This window comes from Ambystoma mexicanum, chromosome 4p, assembly GCF_040938575.1.
Source record: "Ambystoma mexicanum isolate Mex_15411 chromosome 4p, UKY_AmexF1_1, whole genome shotgun sequence".
Classification (NCBI taxonomy): domain Eukaryota; kingdom Metazoa; phylum Chordata; class Amphibia; order Caudata; family Ambystomatidae; genus Ambystoma; species Ambystoma mexicanum.
The window spans coordinates 784,214,050-784,231,187 of record NC_090927.1 but is presented as its reverse complement, the minus strand read 5'-3'; the positions used below and the strand labels follow the sequence as shown (position 1 = coordinate 784,231,187).

The following is a 17,138-nucleotide window of genomic DNA, read 5'->3' as shown; positions in this document are numbered from 1 at the left end:
CACAAAGTGTAGTGTTGATTCGTCCTGAGCGCATTGCTCTCTAGGGCATGTTGCTTTTTTGGCCAGTTTTCTTCTGTGCATAAAGGCTTTCAATGGCAGTGCATTTGTGAGTAGCTGCCAGTTTATGTCCCTCTGCGCGTTCGTTACTCTTGCCTTTGAAAAAGTTTTCCACACTTTGTCCAGTTTATTTCCCCCTAGGTTACCCACTGGTTCCGGGGTTTCATTTAGCCTTTTTTGTTTTAGTATGTCTCTGGGTTCCACCCATATTTTCGTTAAGAGTTCTTGATCCTCCACTGTTGACAGGAAATTGCCGAAGCTTTTGTAAAAGCGAGGTGTCTCCATTGCTTTTGGCAGTGTGTTAAAGCGATGCCCCGAAAGGGTCCGTCGGAAAGAGCGCTGCTCGGCAGCTCCCCCGCTGACTCGGAGTCGCCCTCTGCCGTAGACTCCCAGGCACCTCGGAGGCGGCCGGGCCTAGCGTGCGTTTGCATGAAAGACCAGCAGCCCCGGGTCCGTTTTTGCATGGCTCCGCCCCCACATCTCCAGCAGCCTCGCTGCCAGGGCCCAAAGTCACCCCGAGCTGCCCGGGGGGCAGGCTCCTCCGAGCGCCCACCTTAGATAAGGCTTGGCCGTTCGTGGCCGGCAGGGGCCGGCAGGGGCGAGGAAGGAAGGAAGGAAGGAAGCAGGGCAAGGACAGTGTCCCCCATGCTCTCCTCCTCCTCCGGCTGGCTGGCTGGCTGGCTGGCTGGCTGGCTGGCTGGCGGCTCCCCTGAAAAAGGAGCCAAACGGCAGACTTTTTTCCTTCCGACAACTTGCTCCAAGACACGGAATGTTCAACAGGACATCTAAACAAAAAAGAAGGAAGAAAGGGAAAAAAAAAAATAAATAAATAAAAAAAATAATTTGCATAAGTACAGATATATTTTGCCGTGTGTGCTCTTCTTTTTCAAGAATCGCCCAAGTCTTTCTTTTTGACAGCTTTGTTTTCCCCGAGTGGGGAAGTGCACCAGTCCTGGAGGTACTGCAATACCAGGTTGATGCGTGGAGTGGACAGAGCAAGCTCCCATTCCATCTCCCTGTTCCAAAAATCAATTTAATATATGGTCCCCAGATAGAGGACGTATCAGATATTAAACTGATAAGAACAGATTTTTTTTTTTTTTTTTTTTTTTTTTTTTTTCTTACGGTCTCCACATCTCCCCTTACAACCGTCCCTTTCCTCCAGCAAAGTAGTATATACTACTTGCGACTATACGCCAATTAGTTCTCGAATTAAAGGATTTTCACGAATTAAAATTGAATTTGGTTAAAAAACTGTCAAAAAGAAAGACTTTGAGCAAACTGCTCTCCCTAACCCAGATTAGTTAAATAGTTAACGTTCTCCAGTTGTCTTGTTGCCAAATGTTTTGTGCCTCTTGTTTGCCCTTGACTTTGGCATCAAGACAGTAATATGTGTATAAAAAACACAACGCTAACTTTACACACTCCTCTGGAGTGATGTTTTTGTGCTGTAGCACTAGTAATGTTCTGGCCTTCCATAAGGCTTCTTTCGTTGCTGATGTAATTTGGTGAAAAAGAATTTTCTCTTGTTTCCCTCCTCCCTCCTGTATCCCTGTCAAGATGGATTCGAACGTCAGGGTCTGTTCTCCTGTGATTGCAAAAATCAGTGTTTCCAGTTTTTCCCACACTTGTTTTGCAAATGCACAATTCCACACAAAGTGTAGTGTTGATTCGTCCTGAGCGCATTGCTCTCTAGGGCATGTTGCTTTTTTGGCCAGTTTTCTTCTGTGCATAAAGGCTTTCAATGGCAGTGCATTTGTGAGTAGCTGCCAGTTTATGTCCCTCTGCGCGTTCGTTACTCTTGCCTTTGAAAAAGTTTTCCACACTTTGTCCAGTTTATTTCCCCCTAGGTTACCCACTGGTTCCGGGGTTTCATTTAGCCTTTTTTGTTTTAGTATGTCTCTGGGTTCCACCCATATTTTCGTTAAGAGTTCTTGATCCTCCACTGTTGACAGGAAATTGCCGAAGCTTTTGTAAAAGCGAGGTGTCTCCATTGCTTTTGGCAGTGTGTTGCTTCTCGGTATGATTTTGTGTCTTTCCAGTATGTTCGCTGTTGCATACCTTATGAAGTGCACTGCCATTGATGCCGAGTGTTTCAGTGTGTTTAGGCAAAACCCTACGTAGTGTCCTGTAAGGAAGCTTTGTATTTCCGGTACGCCTCTTCCTCCTCTCTCCTTTATCTTGTACATTGTCTTTCTCGCTACTCGATCCATCTTCGAGTTCCATAGGAAATGGAACATTAGTCTTTGTATTTTTTGTGCTTGTTTCATTTTTGGAGGAAAGATCAGTGCTAGGAACAGCAGTATTGGGAGAAAGACCGCTTTCATGAGTAGCACCTTTCCTTCCATCGTGAGCTGTCTCAGTGCCCAGAAGTTGATTTTGTTCTCTATTTTTTTGGTTGTGTTTTCCCATTGTTTTGTCCCGTCCATCTGTTTGTCAAACTGTAGTCCCAGTATTTTCAAACTGTCTTCTGTTTTGTGTATCGGGCATGGTGTGAGGTTGTTCCATGTTCCAATGGTTAGTAGTTGGCACTTGTGTTTGTTTAGTTTGAATCCTGCCGCTTTGCAAAAAAGTTCAGTCTGCGACACGACTTGGTTTACGGATTTGGCGTCTTTGCATAAAGCTGTCACGTCGTCCATGTACCCAATGGTCTTTACTTGTTCCGGGGTCCCTGGTACTGGGGCTCCTGTTATGTCTTTGTGTGACCTCAATCTGATGTGTAAAGGTTCCACTGCACAGATGTATAAAAGTGCTGATAGGGGACATCCCTGCCTGACCCCTGATAATATTGGGATTTGTTCAGTCAACTCCCCGTTGATGCGGACTTGACTGTAGACTCCAGCGTATAGCGTGGAGATGTGTGTTAAAAAGGGTTTAGGGCAACCCATTTTCTCCATTATCTTCAACATGAATGGGTGAGAGACTCTGTCGTATGCCTTTTCAAAATCTAGGCTTAGAACCCCCAAAGGCGTTCCTCGATCTTTTGCTGATTGTATTGAGTCTCTTACAATCAGTAGGCTTTCATGTATTCGTCTGCCTGGGACTGCGCACGTCTGGTCTGGATGCACTAAGTGCCTGATTACTGCTCTTAGTCTGTTAGCAATGACTTTAGCTAATATTTTGTAATCTGCATTTAGTAATGTTATCGGTCTCCAGTTTTTGACGTCCGCTTTGTCTCCTTTTTTGTATAGCAAAGTGATGATCCCCTGTTTCATGCTGGGGGCTAGCTCTCTAGTTTGAAAGACCACGTTTACTAGCTCCAGTACTGCCGGTCCTAGGATGTCCCAGAAGGTGCTATACCATTCGCATGGTAAGCCATCGCTTCCTGGTGTTTTCCTCTTGGCAGCACTCATCACTGCTTTGTGTATTTCTTGTAACGTGAAAGGCTCAATCATGTCTGCTTTTTGATCGGTACTTATGTTGTCTTGAACAGCTCTCTCAAACTCACTTGTCTGTTCTTCGTCCAACTGTTTTGGAGAATACAAGTCTGCGTAAAAGGATTGTGCTACTTCTAGCAACCCTGATACCGTGTTCCTTGTCTTCTCTCTTGAGTCTCTGAATTCAGTAGGTAAAACCTTCTGATGTTGTGCTGCTTTGAAGAAGAAACGTGTGCATTTCTCGTTCTCTTCAAATTCTTTCACCCTAGAGTTGAAGATAATAGTCCTTCCTTTATCATGCATCCATTTCTGGATTTTTTCTTTTACGTCCTCGAGGTCATCTTGGACGTCTACCCCTCTCTCTTGCAGAAGGTGTAGGGTTTGTTGTGTGCCTAACAGGTTCCTGTAAGTCTCGTTCCGTTTTCTTGCTGCTATATGTCCGCTTTTTTTAAAGAACTCTCTGGTTCTTTCTTTGATGTCCTCCCACCACTCTCTTTTGTCTTCGTATAACATATGTTGGGATACCCACTCTTTTAGCAATGGTCTGTATTTTTTACAGGTTGTTTCGTCCTGCAAGAGGTTTACGTTAAGTGACCATGCGTTGCGTTGTTTTGGGGGGTATTCCTTTAATGTTACTTCCGTGGTGATTAGGTGGTGGTCTGAGAACAGGTTCGGTTTCACTTCGGTTTTGTTTATCCCAAAGTTCTTAGATGTGAATATAAAGTCTATACGGGACTGTACCAACCCGTTTTCAGCCCTATATGTTAAGGCTGTCCCCGGTGTATTGGTAGATGCGTGTGTATCATTTAAGTTTAAGTCACTTATGATACTTTTGAGTATTTTGGACGATGGGTCTCGGTTCTTCGACGTTGCTTGTGAACCGGTCCGCACTCGATCCTCTTTTTGTATTGTGCAATTGAAATCCCCCGCTATGATCAAAGGGGTGTTTCCAGTGCAAAAGTTGCGTAGTTCTTGTAACAGAGCTATGCGTTCTTGTTTCTTTGCATCTGCATATACACTCACGAGGTTGTGTTGGATACCGTGCCATGAGAAAAGCACCTGTAGTATCCGTCCAGGATGTATTTCCACATACTTTATGTTCGTGGCTGCGTGTGTTTTGAACAAGATTGCTGTACCCGCGTTCTTGTTTATGTTGGAGCCTGACCAAAAGGATGGTCCGCTTGTCCAATCTTTTCCCCATCCTTTGTTGGTTGCGTCCCAGCTTAGACCACATTCCTGTAGACAAAAGATGTCACACGGTACTGTGGTTAAGTATGCTAATAGCGTCAGTCTTTTTGTGATATTATTTATGCTTCTTACGTTTAGTGTTGCTATTTTTAGACCCCCCATTATTATTTTTTGGGTTGTGTTGTTCTGCCTTCTCTTTGGCTCGATCTGCTCCTCGCTCTGGAGGCTTCTTTTTCCATCTTTCTAAAAGCAGAAGGTGTTCTGTGTAAACTGTCTGTGTTTTCTTCTTCCTCATTGTCTGAGTTTTCCGATGAGTCACTAAGACATTCCATGGGTGTGTAGGACTCTTCTCTTGTGTCCCTTGTGTCCCTGTCGTGTGTATCCTTCTTGCTTTGTTCTGTGTTTGTTGGGGTGTTGTTTCTGCTTCTTGCTGTGTTGGATCTTTTTCTATGCTTTTTCCTTTGCGTTGTCCATCCTTCGTCCTCTTTGTTTTGGGCAAATATGTGTTTTGTCTTAGTTGCTAACGCTTCGCCCGCCTCTACTACCTGTTGTAGTTCGGCTAGGTTCGGGGTTAGCGATAGTCTTATGTGCTCCGCTTCTTGGGAGAGTTGGGTCTCTTCTACTTCTGTTTTGTCATGCATTTCTGGTAAGGGAGGTGTTTTTTCACTATTTGTCTTGTTATACCCGAAGTCTTTCGGTGATAGAAAGGGTAACACACTTGGGTGCGGCAATGCCGGGTTTGGAAGTCCGGCTTGGCTTTTCTCGCTCCCTCTATTTTTTAGATGACTCAGGATAACTTCGCTGCTTAGCGTGTTGTTTGTTGCTCCTTTTTGCATGTCTGTTCTCTCTTTGTCCTTGTTTGTACTACTTTCGCTTCCTGAGTCGAAGCTCGACACAATGAGCCCTGGGGTGCCACTTTTTTTGTTTTTGTCTTGTTTTTGGGCTCCACTCGTGCTCAGGATATTTTTTACCACGAATGCAGGAAAAATTCCCTTTCTCCATGCTTCGCTGGTGTTTTGGTCGTTTTCGCCACTAGGGGGCGTTTTGGTGCTTTTCCCTTGTTCTTCTACGCTCATCAGGCTCTCATTTGGGCTCTCCGCCTGAGCGAGCGCTTCTTTCTGTTTTTCCCCTTTCTCTGAAGTGGATGCATTCTCCTCTCTACATCTAGGTGGCGTGTTAGTTGGATGCTCCTGTCTGGATGCACCCGCTTCCATCGCCTCGCTTTTTTCTTCCTGAGTCTTGTCTGCGGTCACGCTTTTGTGTGTTTGTGTCGTTATGAATGCTTTAGGTCCCAATAATTTGGCTTCTCTTGAAGCTGTAGGGTCATTATTCATGGCTTCGCATAAATTGTCTTGTGCGCTTTTCTCCTGCTGCAAAAGTTCATTTAGGTCGAAATCCACATGCATATTTTCCAGCTCTTCTTCTGCGCTTATTTCTCCCGTCCTTTTGACCGTCTGCGCATATGATAATTTGCGCTGTGGACATATTTCTGCATAATGTCCTTTTTGCTGACACTCGGTGCATTGTATTGGTTTGTCACAGGCTGCCACCTTGTGACTTCTGCTTGCGCAATTTTTGCAAGCGTCTTTTGGGCAAAATTGCTTCACGTGACCAAAGTTTCTGCAAAATCTGCAGAATAAAGGCTGACTCGGGTAATATAGGTATCCTTTATGTTTGTTGAATTCAAACATGGCTGGTGGGTGTCTAAGTCCCCCTATGCCATTTGCATCTTTTCTCAATACCACTGTGAATCTTCTATTCCCATTAAAGATATTATATTTGTTCTTTAATGGGTATCCTCCTTTGACTTCTTCACAATAGGTGCTTAGCCATCCAGTTATTGCTTCCACTGAAACAAAGGGATTATACATATGCACCGTCAGTGGTGTATCTTGGCGCACATGACATAATTCTATTTTAACTCCATCAAGTGTTGGATTCGGTATTTTAGAATTTTCGTGGGCTGTAATCGCCGCCGCTTCATCTATAAATGTTATGTCATAAGCATTGGCATTCTTGTGCTCTTGTATGCAGAACAGGCTGCTTTTTTGAACTTTTAAGGTTTCAATTAAAATTTGTTTGATTACATAATCAAAATCTTTTTCCTGGCTGACATTGTGATCAACAGTTATTCTGATCGAATGTCTTAATTCTGTGGCAGGAGGTATACTCCTTGGTATTTTGTCCATTTTGGAGAAAAAAGTCTTTCTACTGAAAAGGAATCATTCTGTCTGTTTTCTTGCATAAAATTAGCATAAAGCTTAAACAAAAATAGAACTCCTGTGGAAGGAAAAAGATTCGGGTCTATCTTTCCAGTCCGATTCGGGGTCAGGCCCCTAGGCGGACTGCGTACCGTTGCCCACCTCGCGGCGCGGGGGTGTGACAACACACTTCTGCTGGGCTCTCTGTTGTGCAAGAGAGAGCTTAAGTCATTGTGTAGTTGTGATTGTATAAATCGCCAAACTTTCCTGGAGATAAAACCTCCCTTGAAAAGGGCTCAAAACACAAAATATACTACACTTGATCTTAGCTACTACACTTGATCTTAGCCAAAAGGCCGAGAAGCGATGCCCCGAAAGGGTCCGTCGGAAAGAGCGCTGCTCGGCAGCTCCCCCGCTGACTCGGAGTCGCCCTCTGCCGTAGACTCCCAGGCACCTCGGAGGCGGCCGGGCCTAGCGTGCGTTTGCATGAAAGACCAGCAGCCCCGGGTCCGTTTTTGCATGGCTCCGCCCCCACATCTCCAGCAGCCTCGCTGCCAGGGCCCAAAGTCACCCCGAGCTGCCCGGGGGGCAGGCTCCTCCGAGCGCCCACCTTAGATAAGGCTTGGCCGTTCGTGGCCGGCAGGGGCCGGCAGGGGCGAGGAAGGAAGGAAGGAAGGAAGCAGGGCAAGGACAGTGTCCCCCATGCTCTCCTCCTCCTCCGGCTGGCTGGCTGGCTGGCTGGCTGGCTGGCTGGCTGGCGGCTCCCCTGAAAAAGGAGCCAAACGGCAGACTTTTTTCCTTCCGACAACTTGCTCCAAGACACGGAATGTTCAACAGGACATCTAAACAAAAAAGAAGGAAGAAAGGGAAAAAAAAAAATAAATAAATAAAAAAAATAATTTGCATAAGTACAGATATATTTTGCCGTGTGTGCTCTTCTTTTTCAAGAATCGCCCAAGTCTTTCTTTTTGACAGCTTTGTTTTCCCCGAGTGGGGAAGTGCACCAGTCCTGGAGGTACTGCAATACCAGGTTGATGCGTGGAGTGGACAGAGCAAGCTCCCATTCCATCTCCCTGTTCCAAAAATCAATTTAATATATGGTCCCCAGATAGAGGACGTATCAGATATTAAACTGATAAGAACAGATTTTTTTTTTTTTTTTTTTTGAACGGTCTCCACATCTCCCCTTACAACCGTCCCATTCCTCCAGCAAGGTAGGGTGTACTACATTGCGACTATATGCCAATTAGTTTTCCAATTAAAGGTTCTCACGGGTTATCCGTATATTGGTTTAGGAACTATCGCAAAGGGAGGCTTCGAGCACGGTCCCCCTAGACGCTTGTGCCCGAGCCTGACTTTGTCGACTTTTTCCTCTGGAAAGGAATCAGGTCATGTTAAGTTATGTTGTACATTACTTACGTATCCTCGTCATGCCGCCTCGCGTGCGGCCAACGATTCCTTCGTTTTCTCCACTCAGAGGTGGGTCCTGTTTGAGAAAAAGCACAAGAACATGTTGTGTAAATGTACATTTACTCACTCTCCGTCGTCGTCGTCGTCCTCTGGCCCGTCGATGATTGCGTAGTCTCTCAGGAGGCTGTGGATCATCCGGCGGCAGGATTCCGTCGTCATCTCTTTCTTCCCTACCACCAGGCGGTTTCTGGAAAATAGGAGCACATCTTTTACGCAGCACAGGATTCTCCAGCAGGCCTGGATGTCTTCCTGTGCGTGGGTCCCCGGGAACAAACCGTACATCACTGCGTCGGCATTGATGTTTGCTGTCGGGATCTTGCCCCCTAGTTCTGTGGCCAAGTCCCGCATCAAGTTGCGTGCGTAGGGGCAATCCCAGAGGAGGTGGTACTCTGTCTCGTCCGCCGTGCAGCCCCGGGGGCAGTTTTTGAAGCGGTTGAGACCTCTGGCGTGCATGAACGCTCGCACCGGCAGACCCCCCTGGATGGCCATCCAGGCTACGTCTTTGTGCTTGTTCGTGAGCCGTTTCGATGCCACATTGCCCCATACGCGCTCTGCGGCCTCTGATGATAGGGTCCTGATCTGCTCGCAAACGTCCCTGTCACGAATGCTTTTGTGGATGGCCCCATTCTTCCACTGGTCCGGCGCCGCCGCCTCCAGCTGGAATTCCCGTACAAAACGCTCCGCCTCGGCATAGTACCAGGGGGCCGTCCAGTTGTAGGGGATCCTGGTGTCCCACACTACCCATCCCAGCCTCCGCCATACCGGGAGTAGGAAGAAGCGGGCCATCAGGAAGCCTACGTGACTTTCATCACTGCTCCTCAGCGTGAGCCTCACGCAGTTGCAGGTGAAGAAGCCTCTCAGCATGGTGGGGATGTCCGGCACCCCCTTCCCGCCTTTGTCGTGTGTCTTGATCATGGTTGCTCTCTTCACCCTATCCATCTTGGAGTTCCAGATGAAGTAGAATACCATCCTCGTGATGGTTTTTGCGGTGGACTTCGGCACCGGCCAGACCTGTGCCAGGTACTGTAGGACCGGGAGCACGTCGTTTGCCAGAGCCAGCGTCTTCCCCTCTATGGTCAGCTTCCGCAAGCTCCATAGCCCTAGTTTTTGTTTGGCTTTCGCCACGCGTTCATCCCATGACCTTTTTGCGGCCCCTTCGTAGCCGAACCACACACCCAGGATTTTCATGTGGGCCGGTCTGATGGGGAAGGGCAGAGGGTCGTACACTGGATCCCAGTCTCCGAAGAGCATGGCCTCTGACTTGGTGCAGTTTATCTTGGCCCCTGTCGCCTTGCCGAAGTCCTCGCAGGTCCTTACGAGGGCCTTGACCGAGCACCCGTCTGTGCAGAAGACGGTAACGTCGTCCATGTACAGGGAGCACTTCACTTCCCCCTTGCCTTCGCTGCCCGGAACTTTCACCCCTCGTATGCCCTTGTCTTGCCGGATGTGTTCCGCCAGAAGCTCGATGACGCAGACGAACAGCAAGGGTGAGAGTGGGCAGCCCTGTCTGACACCCGACTCCACCGGGAAGGAGTCTGCCTTCCACCCGTTTACCATTGCGCTGCTGAAGATGTCTCGGTACATGGTCCGCACCATGTCACAGAAGAAGTCTCCCAGACCCATCGCTCGCAGGGCACGGTCCATGAACTCGTGGGACACTCTATCGAAAGCCTTTTCCTGATCGAGGCTTACCAGGGCCGCTCGGACCCTGCGGTCCCTGACGTACTCGATCGTGTCTCTGACCAGGGCCAAGCTGTCCGCTATCTGGCGCCCTGGTATCCCGCACGACTGGTCCGGGTGGACTAGCTTCCCGATTACCTTCTTGAGCCGGTTTGCCATCACTTTTGCCAGGATCTTGTAGTCCACGTTTAGGAGCGAGATGGGTCTCCAGTTCTTGAGGTCATCTCTCTCTCCCTTTTGCTTGTACAAGAGGGCAATCGTACCTTCCCTCAGGGTCCGTGGCATGCTGCCCTTCTCCGCCATCTCCTCATATAACGCAAGCAAGTCCGGTCCGATCTGGTCCCAGAGTTCGGTGTAGAGTTCCACTGGGAGCCCGTCACAGCCCGGGGTCTTGCCGCGTTTGAAGGAGGTGGCCGCCTGGTGCAGCTCCCCCAGCGTGAAGGGAGCGTTCAGGCCCTCTCTTTCCTCCGGTCCCAGTGTCCTCGAGATCCCAGCCAGGAACTTGTCTGCCTGGGCTCTCTCCGACACCTTAGGCGAGTAGAGGCTGCTGTAGAAGTCTGTGACGACCTTCATCACCAGCTCTTTCTCGTCTTGGAGGTTTCCCTCTGGGTCCCGAAGTTCCAGTAGGGGTGTGGTAGTGGAGTGTAGCTTCTTGAAGAAAAATGCGTTGCATTTTTCGTCCTTCTCAAGTCGCTCGACCCTGGAACGGAACATGACTTTCCTAGCTTCCGCCTGGAAGTGGTTGTCTAGACCTCTCCTGGTTTCCTCTAGGTCGTCTTGCACGTCCCAGCCCCTGAGCTCGAGGTCGTACAGTCCCTGCAACCGCGATTGCAGGGCCCTGAATGTCCTCTTCTTTTCCCGTGCCGCAGCCCTGCTGACACCCTGGAAGAAGCTCCGCACTTGGGTCTTGACCCACTCCCACCACTCCCCTGTGGATTGAAAGCAGTCCTTCATGCTCCTCCACTCTGCGTATGCTAGCCTGAGGTTTGCCTTAGCCTCTTCGCTTTCCAGCAGCGTGCAGTTCAGCTTCCAGGATCCCGGCCCGGCTGGGAACTTCCCCGAAAGTTCCCCTGTGAAGCTGATTGCTCTGTGGTCGGTGAAGTGTACGGCAACCATGGAGCTTTGTACCGGCTTTACCGTCTGGGAGGTGAAGACGAAGTCGATCCTGGAGCGCACAGAGCCATCGGGCCGACTCCAGGAGTAGTTCCTGGCGTTCGCCCCCATGTCTCCGATGACATCCCTCAGGGAGGACTCCTCGACAATCCCCCGGAGCAGCCGGGACGTCGCGTCCATTCCTGCAGAGCCGGGGCCCGTGCGTCCGCCCTCCTCGATTGTGCAGTTGAAGTCACCCCCCATCAGGATGGTCCTGGAGGTAACGAGCAGCAGTCTCAGGTTTTCGAAGACTTCTAACCTTTCATTCTTGGTCGGGGGGGCATACACATTGATCAGCCGTACGGGTTCTCCTGCCCATGAGCCGTCGACGGACAGCACTCTGCCGTTCACCTGCTCTGTTACTGATTCAGCTGTGAAGTGCCTTCCCCTTACAAGGATGGCCACACCTGAGGATTTGCAGTCGTTCCCTCCTGACCAGAAGGACGGCCCGTGACTCCACTCTGCCTCGAGTTGTTTGTACGACCGGTCATACGGTATTCCACATTCTTGGGCGAAGCACACATCGCAATTCTGGGCTGCCAGAAAGCTCATTGTGCCTGCCCTTCGGGTCCTATCCTTCAAGCTTCTGACATTCAAGGTGAGCAGTGATATGGCCATCTTGCAATGCGTAAGCTACGGGTTCTGGTTCTCTGAGGGGGTGTTCTTGTTCGGATCTTGGGTCAATCCTGCTCCGGACATCCCTCCCCCTCGAGTTCCATTCCGTCTGAGTCCGAGTCTGGGCCCGGCCCTTCCTTATCCTTGTCCGATTCCCAGCTGCTTGGCCTCTCCAGGCTCTGCAGCATTTCTATCGTCTTTAGCCTCTGGTGCAGGAGCGCGATCTCGCTGAGGGGTGTGCAGTCGTCGTCCTCCTCCTCGGAGTCCGAGCTGGGGATCACCACCACCTCTTCTCTTGCTCCTGCCTCGTTTCCTTTGAGGAGGTCTGCCCTGGTTTGCAGGGCCATCCTCTTCATGGCCCGGGAGAGCCGCACGGGGCTCTCCTTCCCGCTTTCCTCGTCAGCCTGCTCTGACGCAGCTTCGCGGTCGGACCTGCTCCTACTCCTGAGTCTGCCAGACCCATCCTTTGCCTGCTTCCCCTTTCTGTCCCTCCTTAGCTTGGACCTTCTCTTCCCTTTTGCCCGGCCATTCCCTTGGTCTTCGGGGTCTGAGAGGTCTTCCACTTTGGGGGGGTGGGGATGTATCGTGGCCCTTGTGTGAGGGGCTTGTGGTACAGCTGCCCCTGTCGTTTCGGGTGCTGTCGCCTCCTCCTCTGCCTCGGGTGGCCCCGTGGCTGGGGCCTGAGGAGCTGGGGTGGTGGTTCCAGCTACCTCCGGTTTTGCCGGTGCCGCGGCGACCAGGGTTGGTTTCTCCGGCTCTGGGGCTGGGGTCGGGGTTCCAGCTGCCTTCGGTGTTGCCGGTGCCGCGGCGACCAGGGTTGGTCCTTCCGGCTCTGTTGGTATCGTGGCGACCAGGGTTGGTCCGGGGGTTGGCTCTGCCGTGCTCGGCTTTGCCCGGGTCTGCGGGGTTGCCGCTTTCTCCGGGTGTGCCTTGCTCGGGTTAGCCTTTTCCTGTGCCTGCTGTGCCTGCTGTGCCCGTTCTCTTTCCAGGCCCTCGTTCCTGATCTCCGTCATCAGGGTCATCAGTCCGTCCGAGGCTTTTTTGCTTATGACTGTTCTCCTATCTCTAGGCGGTGCCTTAGCCGCCTCAGTCATTGGCCTACCGGTCGGCTGCAGCCCCTTGACTGCACCGCTTGCCACCTGGGCGTATGACTTGGCCGAGAACGGGCACCCGTAGTACGTGTGCCCTTGTGTGCCGCAGAAGTTACATCTTTTCTGCCCCGTGCACTCGTATGTGTCGTGGTCTGTCCCCCTGCATTTCCGGCAGAATGGCTGGGGGCATGCGTTGGCTTTGTGTCCCTCGCCATTGCATTTCCTGCAGGTGAAGGGTTGTCCCTGGTACCTTATCCTCCCTTCATCTGCTCCGAGGTAGAACACCGATGGCAGGTGCTTTAGGTCATCCCGACCTCCGAAGCCCTGTTCGAGTTCTAGCGTGGCCCTCCATGAGGTGTTCCAAACCCCATTGGCGTCCCTGATTTTGGTGGGCCCATCCTTGATGGTGCCATACCGCTTCAGCAGGGCGCCTATGTCCGATTCTGAGACGTGCGGGTTGGTCATCTCTATCGTTATCCTTCTCTCCCGTGACTCCCGTTGCGTCTCCATCTCGAACGTGCTGTACGGGGCCTCCTTTTTCTTCCCTTGGAAGATGTCCCAATATTTCTCGCAGAGGGCCTGCGAGATGAATGTTAGGAGGAAGACCCCGCATGACAGGTAGTCCTGGAAGCTTAGGACCTCGCTGGGGCTTACCCCTGCTCCCAGAACCACCTTGTCCCAGCACATCTTGCGGTCAAGCATTGCCCGCTTGCCGTCGACCTCCTTGACCTGCATCCGGATGGTCTGTTTCATCCGGTGGTTCAAGGGGTAGGGCTTGCTCGCCCAGGCCGAGCCGTGTCCCCCGGGTTTGGCCCCTGTCGCCTTGCCCTGGGGGTCTGGCTTGGCCCCTGTCGCCTTGCCGGAGGTCCCAGGCTTGTCTTTCTGCCCTGGTCCTGGGCCTCCGGCCGCTGGTTGGGTCCCGCTGGTTCCCGGTGAGGCGCCTCCTTTCCCTCCAGCTGTACTGGGGTGGCCGGGCTGTGCCTCGCTGCCGCCTTTTCCCGCTGTTGGGGGTGCCCCCGCCTGGGTCCCTGGGTCTCCTTTTCCAGCTCTTCCGGCCCCTGTTGCCGGTATCCCCCCAGCCCCTGCTGTTGGGATTCCCCTGGGCAGGGGGGTCGGGGTGTTCCCAGCCCCTGTCGCTGGTTTTCGCCCGGCCCCTGTCGCCGGTTCCCCCCTGCTGGGTGTCTCTGCCGCTAGCGCCGGCCCCACTTCCATGGAGTCATCGTGGGGGCCTTGTCCCCCCTGGGCCAGCGCTTCGCCTTGCTGCCCTGAGCTCTCTGCCATGTCTAGGATGGCCCCTGCTCGATTTTGCCTTTCCAGCTCCCCTGAAAAATGAGCCAAAAAGCCCGCGAAAATTCGGAAATCGCACTCCGAGTCCTACTGGGTCACTTTTTGTCCTGCCAAGCGCTAGGAAGTGGGTTATGGCTGCAAGCAACCAAGCATAAATCCCCACCTCAAAGGGCCGAGTCCAAAAAGGATCCTGGGTAAGGTGTTAGGAGAATAAATTCCCCAGCATAAATCCACCTATGCGCCAGAAATGATCACCAGTGCCAATAGTATTAGTTCAAATCAAAAAAGATAAGAACAGATACTACACTTGATCTTAGCCAAAAGGCCGAGAAGCGATGCCCCGAAAGGGTCCGTCGGAAAGAGCGCTGCTCGGCAGCTCCCCCGCTGACTCGGAGTCGCCCTCTGCCGTAGACTCCCAGGCACCTCGGAGGCGGCCGGGCCTAGCGTGCGTTTGCATGAAAGACCAGCAGCCCCGGGTCCGTTTTTGCATGGCTCCGCCCCCACATCTCCAGCAGCCTCGCTGCCAGGGCCCAAAGTCACCCCGAGCTGCCCGGGGGGCAGGCTCCTCCGAGCGCCCACCTTAGATAAGGCTTGGCCGTTCGTGGCCGGCAGGGGCCGGCAGGGGCGAGGAAGGAAGGAAGGAAGGAAGCAGGGCAAGGACAGTGTCCCCCATGCTCTCCTCCTCCTCCGGCTGGCTGGCTGGCTGGCTGGCTGGCTGGCTGGCTGGCTGGCGGCTCCCCTGAAAAAGGAGCCAAACGGCAGACTTTTTTCCTTCCGACAACTTGCTCCAAGACACGGAATGTTCAACAGGACATCTAAACAAAAAAGAAGGAAGAAAGGGAAAAAAAAAAATAAATAAATAAAAAAAATAATTTGCATAAGTACAGATATATTTTGCCGTGTGTGCTCTTCTTTTTCAAGAATCGCCCAAGTCTTTCTTTTTGACAGCTTTGTTTTCCCCGAGTGGGGAAGTGCACCAGTCCTGGAGGTACTGCAATACCAGGTTGATGCGTGGAGTGGACAGAGCAAGCTCCCATTCCATCTCCCTGTTCCAAAAATCAATTTAATATATGGTCCCCAGATAGAGGACGTATCAGATATCAAACTGATAAGAACAGATTTTTTTTTTTTTTTTTTTTTTTTTTTTTGAACGGTCTCCACATCTCCCCTTACAACCGTCCCTTTCCTCCAGCAAAGTAGTATATACTACTTGCGACTATACGCCAATTAGTTCTCGAATTAAAAGATTTTCACGAATTAAAATTGAATTTGGTTAAAAAACTGTCAAAAAGAAAGACTTTGAGCAAACTGCTCTCCCTAACCCAGATTAGTTAAATAGTTAACGTTCTCCAGTTGTCTTGTTGCCAAATGTTTTGTGCCTCTTGTTTGCCCTTGACTTTGGCATCAAGACAGTAATATGTGTATAAAAAACACAACGCTAACTTTACACACTCCTCTGGAGTGATGTTTTTGTGCTGTAGCACTAGTAATGTTCTGGCCTTCCATAAGGCTTCTTTCGTTGCTGATGTAATTTGGTGAAAAAGAATTTTCTCTTGTTTCCCTCCTCCCTCCTGTATCCCTGTCAAGATGGATTCGAACGTCAGGGTCTGTTCTCCTGTGATTGCAAAAATCAGTGTTTCCAGTTTTTCCCACACTTGTTTTGCAAATGCACAATTCCACACAAAGTGTAGTGTTGATTCGTCCTGAGCGCATTGCTCTCTAGGGCATGTTGCTTTTTTGGCCAGTTTTCTTCTGTGCATAAAGGCTTTCAATGGCAGTGCATTTGTGAGTAGCTGCCAGTTTATGTCCCTCTGCGCGTTCGTTACTCTTGCCTTTGAAAAAGTTTTCCACACTTTGTCCAGTTTATTTCCCCCTAGGTTACCCACTGGTTCCGGGGTTTCATTTAGCCTTTTTTGTTTTAGTATGTCTCTGGGTTCCACCCATATTTTCGTTAAGAGTTCTTGATCCTCCACTGTTGACAGGAAATTGCCGAAGCTTTTGTAAAAGCGAGGTGTCTCCATTGCTTTTGGCAGTGTGTTGCTTCTCGGTATGATTTTGTGTCTTTCCAGTATGTTCGCTGTTGCATACCTTATGAAGTGCACTGCCATTGATGCCGAGTGTTTCAGTGTGTTTAGGCAAAACCCTACGTAGTGTCCTGTAAGGAAGCTTTGTATTTCCGGTACGCCTCTTCCTCCTCTCTCCTTTATCTTGTACATTGTCTTTCTCGCTACTCGATCCATCTTCGAGTTCCATAGGAAATGGAACATTAGTCTTTGTATTTTTTGTGCTTGTTTCATTTTTGGAGGAAAGATCAGTGCTAGGAACAGCAGTATTGGGAGAAAGACCGCTTTCATGAGTAGCACCTTTCCTTCCATCGTGAGCTGTCTCAGTGCCCAGAAGTTGATTTTGTTCTCTATTTTTTTGGTTGTGTTTTCCCATTGTTTTGTCCCGTCCATCTGTTTGTCAAACTGTAGTCCCAGTATTTTCAAACTGTCTTCTGTTTTGTGTATCGGGCATGGTGTGAGGTTGTTCCATGTTCCAATGGTTAGTAGTTGGCACTTGTGTTTGTTTAGTTTGAATCCTGCCGCTTTGCAAAAAAGTTCAGTCTGCGACACGACTTGGTTTACGGATTTGGCGTCTTTGCATAAAGCTGTCACGTCGTCCATGTACCCAATGGTCTTTACTTGTTCCGGGGTCCCTGGTACTGGGGCTCCTGTTATGTCTTTGTGTGACCTCAATCTGATGTGTAAAGGTTCCACTGCACAGATGTATAAAAGTGCTGATAGGGGACATCCCTGCCTGACCCCTGATAATATTGGGATTTGTTCAGTCAACTCCCCGTTGATGCGGACTTGACTGTAGACTCCAGCGTATAGCGTGGAGATGTGTGTTAAAAAGGGTTTAGGGCAACCCATTTTCTCCATTATCTTCAACATGAATGGGTGAGAGACTCTGTCGTATGCCTTTTCAAAATCTAGGCTTAGAACCCCCAAAGGCGTTCCTCGATCTTTTGCTGATTG

At 50.3% G+C, this 17,138-nt stretch overlaps 2 non-coding genes and 3 pseudogenes across 2 annotated transcripts; all 5 read right to left on the bottom strand.

Annotated features, from left to right (window-relative positions):
* Nucleotides 1-993: 993 nt before the first annotated feature.
* On the bottom strand, nucleotides 994-1,164 carry LOC138460392 (U2 spliceosomal RNA; annotated as a pseudogene).
* Nucleotides 1,165-7,041: 5,877 nt separating this feature from the next.
* LOC138460423 (U2 spliceosomal RNA) lies at nucleotides 7,042-7,191 on the bottom strand (annotated as a pseudogene).
* Nucleotides 7,192-7,816: 625 nt separating this feature from the next.
* On the bottom strand, nucleotides 7,817-7,998 carry LOC138460366 (U2 spliceosomal RNA). The gene has a single exon (XR_011263123.1). It is a non-coding gene; the product is annotated as a U2 spliceosomal RNA (small nuclear RNA).
* A 6,302-nt stretch (nucleotides 7,999-14,300) lies between these two features.
* On the bottom strand, nucleotides 14,301-14,455 carry LOC138460410 (U2 spliceosomal RNA; annotated as a pseudogene).
* A 629-nt stretch (nucleotides 14,456-15,084) lies between these two features.
* On the bottom strand, nucleotides 15,085-15,275 carry LOC138460376 (U2 spliceosomal RNA). Its single transcript, XR_011263128.1, has one exon. It is a non-coding gene; the product is annotated as a U2 spliceosomal RNA (small nuclear RNA).
* Between the last annotated feature and the right edge of the window lie 1,863 nt (nucleotides 15,276-17,138).